The 12,132-nt window shown below is 38.2% G+C and overlaps 1 pseudogene; it reads left to right on the top strand.

The window, feature by feature from the left end:
- Positions 1-696: 696 nt before the first annotated feature.
- LOC116484699 (myoneurin-like) lies at positions 697-1,328 on the top strand (annotated as a pseudogene).
- Positions 1,329-12,132: the final 10,804 nt, after the last annotated feature.

The following is a 12,132-nucleotide window of genomic DNA, read 5'->3' as shown; positions in this document are numbered from 1 at the left end:
GTTATCTTCTAAGCATATCCTTCCTGTTTTCAATTGGCTGCAGCTCCGGTTGACAACTTAACTGCAACCCCATGAGACAGCCAAGGCACAATTTCCTAACTATATGCTCCCAAATTTCTGATTCATAGAAAACCATGTGAAATAGTAAACGTTTATTGGTTTTATTGTTTGTTTTTTTCTGAGATGGAGTCTTGCTCTGTTGCCCAGGCTAGAGTGCAGTGGTGCGATCTCAGCTCACTGCAACCTCTGCCTCCTGGGTTCAAGCGATTCTCCTGCCTCCCTCCTGAGTAGCTGGGACTACAGGCACCCAGCTAATTTTTGTATTTTTAGTAGAGACGGGGTTTCGCTATATTGGCTGGGCTGATCTCAAACTCCTGAACTCAGGATGACCTGCCCTCCTCAGCCTCTCAAAGTGCTGGGATTACAGGCATAAGGCCAATGTTTTATTGTTTTTTAAAAGCTGTTAACTTCTAGGGCAATTTATTACATGGTAATAAGTAACTAATACAGATTTTGGTACATGGATGTGAGATGCTGCCGTAGTAAAAATCTAAAAAGTTGGAGTGGCATTCATAGTGGGAGGAAGCTGCAAGAACTTTCAGGAAAGTGTCACTGAAAGCCTAAAATTTCTTGAGGAGACTGTTAGTTAAATTCTGATAGCCTTTGAGAAGGCTACAAGTGTGCACTTAAAGAAACATGAGGAAGGTGTTACTGAAAACTGGAGACCAGTTTAAAGCTCATAGGAATGTGCTTGCCTCTTTTAGTATTTTGGTGTTATCTACAGAAGCACTTCTGAGAATAATGTCTTTTTGATCAGAATCAGGCTGATGAATTTCAGAAACAGTTGGAGTTTACATACATAGAGACGTTAAATCTTGACAGAGATATTTAGCATCACTGGAAACATTGAATTGAACCAACAGACTTGTCTTCTTACTCTATTGTAAGATCGTAATAATTGGGAGAAATCAAAAGTATCTACAAATTTAGTTCAGGCAAATCCTGAACAAGAGGTTTTGGCAAAGAAGTCACCTCAAACTAAAAAGAAAAAGAAGTCTTTCAACTCCCAGAAGACAGAATAGAATAAAACAGTGTAATATCTCAGTGACATTTTAGAGAATGCATCTATTGAATTATTCCTAGATGCAAATAAATTGTCCACACCCAGAGTAGAACAAGTTGCACAAAGAAATAATTCAGAACTTGAGCTGACATAAGCTGTGGAAAATTCTTTTCTAGCACAAGATGTGCAAACTGTTACAGTGAAACAGAAATGTGGAAAATCACAACCAAGCTGTGCTCTGAAAGAACGCTCATGTCTAATATAGCCAGTGTAGAAGATTATAGTAACCAAAACAACATGGTATAAAAATAGACACACAGATCAATGGAACAGAATAGGGAACCCGGTAATAAAGCCATATACTCATAGCCAACTGATTTTTGACAAAGTTGACAAAAACATACACTGAGAAAAGGACGCTCTTCAATAAATGGTACTGGTATTTTTTTTTTTTTTTTTTTTTAGAACACAGTTTCACTCTATTGCCTAGGCTGCAACCTCTGTCTCGTGGGTTGAAGAGATTCTTGTGCCTCAGCCTCCCAAGTAGCTGGGATTACAAGTGTGTGCCACCACATCTGGCTAATTTTTGTATTTTTAGTAGAGACGGCGTTTCACCACGTTGGCCAGGCTGGTCTACTGTCCTGAGTAGCTGGGATTATAGGTGCCTGCCACCACGCCTGGCCAATTTTTTGTATTTTTAATGGAAATGGGGTTTCACCATGTTGGCCAGACTGGTCTTGAACTCCTGACCTCGTGATATGCCTGTCTCGGCCTGCCAAAGTGCTGGGATTACAGGTGTGAGCCACCACATGCGGCTAGGAACATTTTATATATATATGTAGTGTACACACCATGGAAGACACACACATGTATATACACACACACGCACCTACATAACATATATGTATCTGTTATAAATACATATATATTGTGTATATATATACACACACGTATATATACATACATACACACACCATGGAGTATATACATACACATGTAGATGTGTTATATATACATACACATGTAGATGTGTTATATATACATACACATGTAGATGTGTTATATATACATATATATAAAATGTGTGCGTGTGTGTGTATACACACATACCATAGAATACTGATCAGCCATAAAAAAGAATATAATCATGTTTTTGCAGCAACATGAATGGAACTGGAGACCATTATCTTAAGTGAAATAACTCAGTACCAGAAAGTCAAATACTACATGTTCTCACTTATAAGTGGGAGCTAAATAATGTGTACACATGGACATAGTGAAATAATAGACATTGAAGACTGGAAAGGTGGGGAGGGTACCAGAGATTGAGGGATGAGAAATTAACTAATGGGTACAATGTACACTATTCAAGTGATGGCTACACCAAAAGCCCAGACATCACTGCTATGTAATGTATCCATGTAACAATATTGCACTTGTACCCCTTAAACTATAAAAATAAACGGAAAAAACTAGAAAAATATGGATTCTTGTCACCTAGTGGCAAAAAGTTTAGCACCACTATAATCTGCAGTAAAATGGAAGGTAGAAAAGGTATCTAGTGAAATGGGTGATCTAAGAAGGTTTTCAGGTTGGATGTTAAAAGCATTTCCTGATTCTTCTAGCTTCTTAGAGTAAAATATGAGAGAAGAGAGATAATATATAGAAAAGACCTTATATAAAACAGTCTTTTTTTTTTTTAAACAAAAAGGAGCAATAATTCGTGGGTCAAAAAATGTCTAGCATCTACAGATGGCAAGTAAAGCTAACACTAACAAATGACAAGTGGGATTCCATCCAACAGCAGCAGAATACACATTCTTCTCAACCACATATGGAACATTCTCTAGGATAGATCATATGTTACACCACAAAATGAGTTTTAACAGATTTAAGAAGACTCAAATTATATCAAGTATCTTTTTTGACCACAATGATATGAAAGCGACAGTCAGCAGAGTAAACAGACAACCCACGGAGTGGGAGAAAATCTTCACAATCTATACATCTGACAAAGGACTAAAATCCAGAATCTATAAGGAGCTCAAATTAGCAAGAAAAAACAAACAATCCCATCAAAAAGTGGGCCAAGGACATGAATAGACAATTCTCAAAAGAAGATATACAAACGGCCAACAAACCTATGAAAAAATGCTCAATATCACTAAGGATCAGGTAAATGCAAATTAAAACCCCAATGCGATACCACCTTACTCCTGCAGTAATGGCCATAATTAAAAAATCAAAAAATAATAGATGTAGGTGTGGATGCAGTGAAAAGGGAACACTTTTACACTGCTGGTAGGATTGTAAACTAGTACAACCACTGTGGAAAACAGTGTGGAGATTCCTTAAAGAACTAAAAGTAGAATTATCATTTGATCCAGCAATCTCACTTCTAGGTATCTACCCAGAGGAAAAGAAGTCATTATACAAAACAGATACTTGCACACACATGTTTATAACAGCACAATTCACAATTGCAAAAATAAGGAACCAGCCCAGATGCCCATCAGTCAAAGAGTGATAAAGAAATTGTCGTATATATATACATGATGGAATACTACTCAGCCATAAAAAGGAATAAATTAATGGCATTCAAAGCAATCCTGGACGGAACTGGAGACTATCATTCTAAGTGAAGTAACTTAGGGATGGAAAACCAAACATCATATGTTCTCACTCATAAGTGGGAGCTAAACTTTGAGGATGCAAAGGCATAAGAATGATACAATGGACTTTGGGGACTCGAGGGAAAGGGTGGGAGAGGGGTGATGGATAAAAGACTACAAATAGGGTTCAGTGTATACTGCTCGGGTGATGGGTGCACCAAAATCTCACAAATCACCACTAAAGAACTTACTCATGTAACCAAACACCACCTGTTCCCCAAAAATCTATGAAAATAAATTTGTTTAAGAAAAGAAACTAGAAATCAATAACAAGGGATTTCAGAAAATTCACAACTATGTGGAAATTCAACAACATGCTCCTGAGCAACCAATGGGTCGAAGAATAAATTAAAAGGGAAATTTAGAAATATCCTTCCTGTTTGAAAAACCCAGTCTCTGAAAATCTTGACACAAATGAAAATGGATGTAAAATGTACCAGCCCTTATAAGATGCAGCAAAAGCAACTCTAAGAGGGAAATTTATAGCAATAAATGCCTACATCAAAAAAGAAGAAAGATCCCAAATAAACAACCTAATATTGCATTTCAAGGAACTAGAAAAAGAAAAACAAATTAAGCCCTAAGTTAGTAGAAGGAAGGAAAAAATCAAGATTAGAGCAAAATAAATGAAATAGAGACTAGAGAAACAATAAGAAATATCAACAATTTTGGGTTGGTTTTTTTTTTTTGGCCAGACAAGGTGGTTCACGCCTGTAATCCCAGCACCTTGGGAGGCTGAGGTGGGTGGATTGCTTGAGCTCAGGAGTTTGAGACCAGCCTGGGCAACACGGCGAAACCCCATCTCTACAAAATAATGCAAAAATTATCCAGGTGTGGTGGCATGTGCCTATGGTCCCAGCTACTCAAGAGGCTGAGGTAGGAGGATAGCTTGAACCCAGGAGGTGGAGGTTGTAGTGAGCTGAGATTGTGCCACTGCACTCCAGTCTGGGTGACACAGAGAGACCCTGTCTTAAAAAAAAAAAAAAAAAAAAAAGTTGATTTTAAAAAAAAAAGATATAATCAACAAACCTTTTTCAAGAACCTACAAGTGTGAACAACTAGAAGCAGAGAGTAGCGTGGTGGTTACCAGAACCTGTGAGGTGGAGGGATTGGGGAGATGTTGGTCAAAGGACACAAAATTTTATCTGGACAGGAGGAAAATATTCAAGACATCTATTGTATATCATGGTGACTATAGTTAATAACAATATATTGTATATTTGAAAATTGTTAAGACAATAGATTTTAAGTATTCTAGCCACAAAAAATGATAAGTATATGAGGTAGTGAATATGTTAAATAGCTTGATTTAGCCATTCCACAATATATACATATATCAAAACATTATGTTGTACATCATAAATACATATACTTTTTAGTAGTCAATTTTTAAAAAACAGCAAATAGGAAATATTAAATTTAGGGTACTTTTAGGAAAACTGTCTAAAGGTGAAGCTTAGAGTGATGGTAAAATCTTTTAAGACACAAATTTATTTATGCTAAGTAAGGGATATGAGAAATTAACTGCATAAAGATACCTGCATAAAGAAGACACAGCAGTACTCTATCAATGTGACAATTATTCTTGGCTTTCAAATCTTCACAAAGATGTTCAGCTGCCTGTGATAATCTGATTGAAGTGAAAAATTCCATTCCATCCTTAATAAAGTTTTCTTTCTTAGGGTTTGTTTTATCTCTGCCTAGTCATACCAGCTCTTTTAATAAAGCCTCAGAATATTTCTGAATGTTTACTGTGAGGCAAGTTACATCTGAAATAAATGTTTCATCATCATAGAAGAAGCAGATTTCAGGTCTGCTTGGGAAAATTCTGCAAACATAATGGCACAGGAAAGCTGAACATGAAGGAATAGGAAAAGATGTGTCATTCAAATACTCACCAAAATAGGCCAGCTGTGGTGGCACACATCTGTAATCCCAACACTTTGGGAGGCCGAGGTGGGCGGATCACCTGAGGTCAGGAGTTCAAGACCAGCCTGGCCAATATGGCAAAACCCTGTCTCTACTAAAAATACAAAAATTAGTCAGATGTGGTGCTACACGCCTGTAATCCCAACTATTCGGGACGCTGAGACAAGAGAATTGCTTGAACCCAGAAGGCGGAGGTTACAGTGAGCTGAGATCACGCCACTGCACTCCAGCCTGGAGACAGAGCAAGACTCCCTCTAAAAACAAAAACAAAAACAAAAACAAACAAACAATAAAACCTAACCAAAATAAAGCTAGTGTAGCAATATTAACATAAGACAAAATATAACTTATCATGAAAATCATTACTGAGAAATCAGTAAGAGATAGACTTCTGGCATGACAGCATGAGGCACTCTGTTGACTTTGTCTTCATTGAAGCTGATGAAAATTATTTAAATGGCCAGGCACAGTGGCTCACGCCTGTAATCCCAGCACTTTGGGAGGCTATGGGCGGATTGCTTGAGGTCAGGAATTCGAGACCAGCCTGGCTGACATGGTGAAACCCCATCTCTACTAAAAATACAAAAATTAGCGGGGCGTGCTGGCACACACCTGTAATCCCAGCTACTCCAGAGGCTAAGGCAGGAGAATCGCTTGAACCTGGGAGGCAGAGGTTGCAGTGAGCCAAGATAGTGCCAGTGCACTCCAGCCTGGGAGACAGAGTGAGACTTCGTCTTAAAAATAAAAATAAAAAAAAGAAAATTATTAAAAACATACACACACACACACACACACACACACACACACACACACACACGAGCCATATGAAGCCTCTGGAAATGGTCCTAAGGGTAAGCAGGAAATGAACAAATACCTATTTGAGAAAACGTACATAAGTTTGGTAAGAAAGGTGAGAGTTTGTGGTATTTGAAACAAGGCTGCTCTAGAGAGGAATATTTGATTCCAGACTACTACAGCCAAGAGCACACGCCTCTCTCTCCTCTTCATTTCCAGCCAGTGCTGAGCGCTGACTTCACACCAAAAATTAACTCAAAAGAGACCAAAGACTTACATGTAAGAACAAAAAGTATAAAACTCTAGAAGAAAACATTTAGAAGGTAAATATTCATGACCTTGAATTTGGCAAAGAATTCTCAGATATGACACCAAGAGCATGAGCAGCAAACGAGAATACAGGTAAATTGGACTTCGTCAAAATGAAAACCCTCGTGCTTCAAAAGACACCATCAAGAAAGTGAAAGACAACTCATATAATGGGAGAAATATTTGTAAACCATCTATACCTGATGAGCAACTTGTATCTAGAATATATAAGAAACTCTTATAAGTCAAAAATAGAAAAACACATAACCCAGTTTTAAGTGGGCAAAGGATCTGAATAGATATTCCTTCAAATAAAACACACAAATAGCAAACAAAACAAAACAAAACCACATGAAAAGATACTTGACATCACTAGTCATTAGGAACAAGAGTGAGATATTGCTTCATAGCAACTAGGATGGCTAGAATAAGAGTCAGAAAAGAACAAGTGTTGGTGAGGATGTGGAGAAATTAGAACACTCTTTTTTTTTTTTTTTTTTTTTTTTTGAGATGGAGTCTCGCTCTGTCTCCCAGGCTGGAGTGCAGTGGCGCAATCTCGGCTCACTGCAAGCTCCGCCTCCTGCGTTCATGCCATTCTCCTGCCTCAGCCTCCCGAATAGCTAGGACTACAGGTGCCCGCCACCACGCCTGGCTAATTTTTTGTATTTTTAGTAGAGACGGGGTTTCACCGTGTTAGCCAGGATGGTCTTGATCTCCTGACCTTGTGATCCGCCCGCCTTGGCCTCCCAAAGTGCTGGGATTACAGGCGTGAGCCACCGCGCCCGGCCAGAAACTACAGCCCTCTTACACTGGTAGCGGGAATTGTAAAATTATGCAGCTGCCTTGAAAAACAGTCTGGCAGTATCTCAAATGATTAAACAGAGTTAGGATATGACCCAGCAATTCCCCTCCTAGGTATACACCCAAGAGAAACGAAAATGTGCACATGGACACTTGGGCATAAATGTTTATAGCTGCGTTATTCATATTAGCTAAAAGGATAAAACATCCCAAAGGTCCATCTCCTGAAGAATGGATAAACAAGATATGGTATATCCATACAATGGAATCTATCTGGCCATAAAAAGAATGCAATACTGATCCATGCTACAACATGGATGAACCTTGAAAACATTATGCAGAGTGAAAGAAACCAGCCAGAAAAGACCACAGACTTTATGACTTCATTCAAATGAATGTCCGGAATAGGGAAATCTACAGAGACAGAAAGTCGATAAGTGTTTCTTTAAGGCTGAGGTGGGAGTAGGTGCAGAGGGATAAGAAAGTGACAGCTAAAGGGTATGGTGTTTCTCTTTCATGTGATAAAAACGTTCTAAAACTGGCTGTGGTGATGGTTGCACATATATGTAAATATATTTTAAAAACCATTTCTTAAAAATTTTTTTCTTTCCATCCACGTTGAGTTAATCTAAAAACCATTGTTTTGTACATTTCAAGTGTGTGAATTGTATGATATATGAATTATACCTCAAAGCTGTTTTTACTTTTCTTAAAATTTTTATTTTAGGTTCAAGGATACATGTGCAGGTTTGTTATATTGGTAAACTCGTGTCTTGGGGGTTCTTTTGTACAGATTAGTCATCCAGGTACTAAGCCTAGTACCCAATAGTTATTTTTTCTGTTCCTCTTCCTATTCCCACCCTCCACCCTCAAGTAGGCCCCAGTGTCTGTTGTTCTTCTCTTTGTGTCCATGTGTTCTCATCATTTAGCTCCTACTTATAGGTGACAACATGCGGTATTTGGTTTTCTGTTCCTGTGTTAGTTTGCTAAGGATGATGGCCTCCAGCTCCATCTGTGTTCTAGCAAAGGATATCATCTCATTTTTTTAAATGGCTGCATAGTATTCCATGGTGTATATGTACCACATTTTTTTTTATCCAGTCTACCATTGATGGCATTTAGGTTGATTCCATGTCTTTGCTATTGTGAACAGTGCTGCAATGAACATATGCATGCATGTGTCTTTATTGTAGAACGATTTATATTCTTTTGGGTATATACCCAGTAATGGGATTGCTGGGTCAAATGATTGTCCTGTTTTTAGCTCTTTGAGGAATAGCCACACTGCTTTCCACAATGGTTGAACTAATTTACACACCCAACAGTATATAACCATTCCCTTTTCTCCACAACCTTGAAAGCATCTGTTATTTTTTGACTTTTTAATAATAACCATTCTGACTGATGTGAGATGGTATCTCATTATGGTTTTGATCTGCATTTCTCTAATGATGAGTGATATTAAGCATTTTTTCATATGCTTTTTGGCTACATGTCTTCTTTTAAATATGTTTCTTCATGTCCTTTTCCCAGTTTTTAATGGGGCTGTTTGGTTTTTTCTTGTAAATTTAAGATCTTTATAGATGCTGGATATTAGACTTTTGTCAGATGCATAGTTTGCAAATATTTTCTCCAATTACGTAGGTTGTTTGTCTACTCTATTGATAGTGTCTTCTACTGTGCAGAAGCTTTTACCTTTTTGGGTTTTTTTGTTTGTTTGTTTGTTTGTTTTTTTGAGACGGAGTCACGCTCTGTCACCCAGGCAGGAGTGCAGTGGCACAATCATGGCTCACGGCAACCTCTGCCTCCTGGGTTCAAGTGATTCTCCTGCCTCAGCCTCCCGAGTAGCTGGGACTACAGGCGCCTGCCACCATGCCCGGCTAATTTTTTTGTATTTTTAGTAGAGATGGGGTTTCACCATGTTGGCCATGCTGGACTCAAACTCCTGACTTCAGGTGATCCGCCCACCTTGGCCTCCCAAAGTGCTGGGATTACAGGCATGAGCCACCACACCCGGCCTGCTATTACCTTTAATTAGACCCTGTTTGTCAGTTTTTTCAATTTTTTTTTAAAGAGATAGGGTCTCACTATGTTGGCCAGGTTGGTCTTGAACTCCTGGCCTCAAGTGATCCTCCTACCTCGGCCTCCCAAAGTGCTGGGACTACAGGCATGAGCCACCATGCCCAGCCTCTGTCAGTTTTTGCTGTGATTGCTATTGGTGTCTTTGTCATGAAATCTTTGCCCATTCCTATATCCAGAATGGTATTGCCTAGTTGTCTTCTAGTGTTTTTATAGTTTTGGGTTTTACATTTAAGTCTTTGATCCATCTTGAGTTAATTTTTGTATATGCTGTAAGGAAGAGGTCCAGTTTCAGTCTTTAGCATATGACTTGTCAGTTAGTTATCCCAGCACCATTTATTAAATAGGGAATCCTTTCCCCCTTGCTTGTTTTTGTCAGGTTTGTTGAAGATCAGATGGTTCTAGGTGTGTGGCCTTATTTCTGAGCTCTCTATTCTGTTCCATTGGTCTGTGTGTCTATCAGTACCATGCTATTTTGGTTACCATAGCCTTGTAAGTATAGTTTGAAATTGGGGAGCATGATGCTTCCAGCTTTGTTTTTTTTTTTTTTTTGTTCATTTGTTTTGTTTTTTGCTTAGAACTGCCTTAGATACTTGGGCTCTTTTTTGGTTCCATACGAATTTTTAAATAATTTTTTCTTGTTCTGTGAAAAATGTCATTGTCAGTTTTATAGGAATAGCATTGAATCTATAAATTGCTTTGGGCAGTATGGCCATTTTAATGATATTGATTCTTCCTATACATGGGCATGGAATGTTTTTCCATTGTTTATATCATCTCTGATTTCCTTGAACAGTGTTTTGTAATTGTCATTGTAGATATCTTTCACCTTCCTGGTTAGCTGTATTCCTAGGTATTTTATTCTTTTCGTGGCAATTGTGAATGGGATTGCATTCCTGATTTGGCTCTTGGTTTTGCTGCTATTGATGTATAGGAGTGCTAGTAATTTTTACACATTGAGTTTGTATCCTGAGACTTTGCTGAAGTTGTTTATCAGCTGAAGGAGCTTTTGGGCCAAAATTGTGGGATTTTCTAGATATAGAATAATGTCATCTGCAAACAAAGGTTCTTTGACTTCCTCCCTTCTTATTTGAATGCCCTTTATTTCTTTCTCTTATCTGATTGCTCTGGCCAAGACTTCCAGTACTGTGTTGAATACGAGTAGTGAGAGAGGGCATTCTTGTCTTGTGCTGGTTTCCAAGGAGAATGCTTCCTGCTTTTGCCCATTCAGGAAGATGCTGGCTGTGGGTTTGTCATATGTGGCTCTTATTATTTTGAGTTATGTTCCTTCAATATTTAGTTCATTGAGAGTTTTTAACATGAACGGATGTTGAATTTTATCAAAAGCCTTTTCTGCATCTGTTGAGATAATCATGTGATTTTTCTCTTTAGTTCTGTTTATGTGATGAATCACATTTATTCATTTATATCAATAAATGTGTATGTCGACCCAATCTTGCATCCCAGGGATAAAGCCGACTTCATTGTGATGGATTATCTTTCTGGTGTGCTGCTGGATTCGATTTGCAGTATTTTGTTGAGGATTTTGGCATCAATGTTCATCAAGGATATTGGTCTGAAGTTTTCTTTTATTGTTGCGTCTCTGCCAGGTTTTGGTATCGGGATGATGCTGGCCTTATAAAATGAGTTGGAGAGGAGTCTCTCCTCAATTTTTTGGGATAGTTTCAGCAGCAGTGATAGTAGTTCTTCTTTGTATATCTAGTAGAATTTGGCTGTGAATGCATCTAGTCCTGTGCTTTTTTTGTTGGGTAGGCTATTTATTACTGACTCAATTTTGGAGATTATTATTGGTTTGTTCAGGGAATCAATTTCTTCCTGGCTCAGTCTTGCAAGGGTATATGTATCCAGGAATTTATCCATGTCGTCTAGGTTTTCTAGTTTGTGTGCATAGAGGTGTTCACAGTAGTCTCTGATGGTTATTTGTATTTCTGTGGGATCAGTGATAGCATCTCTTGTTGTTTCTGATTTTGTTTATTTGGATCTTCTCTGCTTCTTCTTTATTAGTCTAGCTAGTGGCCTATCTATGTTATTTTTTTTTTTTTTAAAACCTAACTCTTGCATTTGTTGATCTTTTGAATGGGTTTTTTCATGTCTCAGTCTCCTTCAGTTCAGCTTTGATTTTGGTTATTTCTTGTCTTCTGCTAGGTTTGGGGTTGGTTTGCTCTTGCTTCTCCAGTTCTTTTTGTTGTAATGTTAGGTTGTTAATTTGAGATCTTTCTAACTCCTACTTGGGGAGTTCAGTGCTATTGTATATAGGTCCCCAATCTCTTCTGACTTGTAGAAGTCTGCTGTTAGCCTGATGGGGTTCCCTTTGTAGATGACCTGTTCTTTCTTTCTAGCTGCCTTTAACATTCTTCCTTTCATTTGGACCTTAGAAAATCTGACAATTATGTGTCTTGGGGATAGCATTTTTGTGTAGACTCTGCAAGGATTCTCTGTATTTCCTGAATTTGACTGTTGGCC

This window comes from Hylobates moloch, unplaced genomic scaffold (genome assembly GCF_009828535.3).
Source record: "Hylobates moloch isolate HMO894 unplaced genomic scaffold, HMol_V3 SCAFFOLD_16, whole genome shotgun sequence".
Lineage (NCBI taxonomy): Eukaryota > Metazoa > Chordata > Mammalia > Primates > Hylobatidae > Hylobates > Hylobates moloch.
The sequence above is the reverse complement of the archived record's forward strand: the minus strand, read 5'-3'. Positions and strand labels throughout refer to the sequence as shown.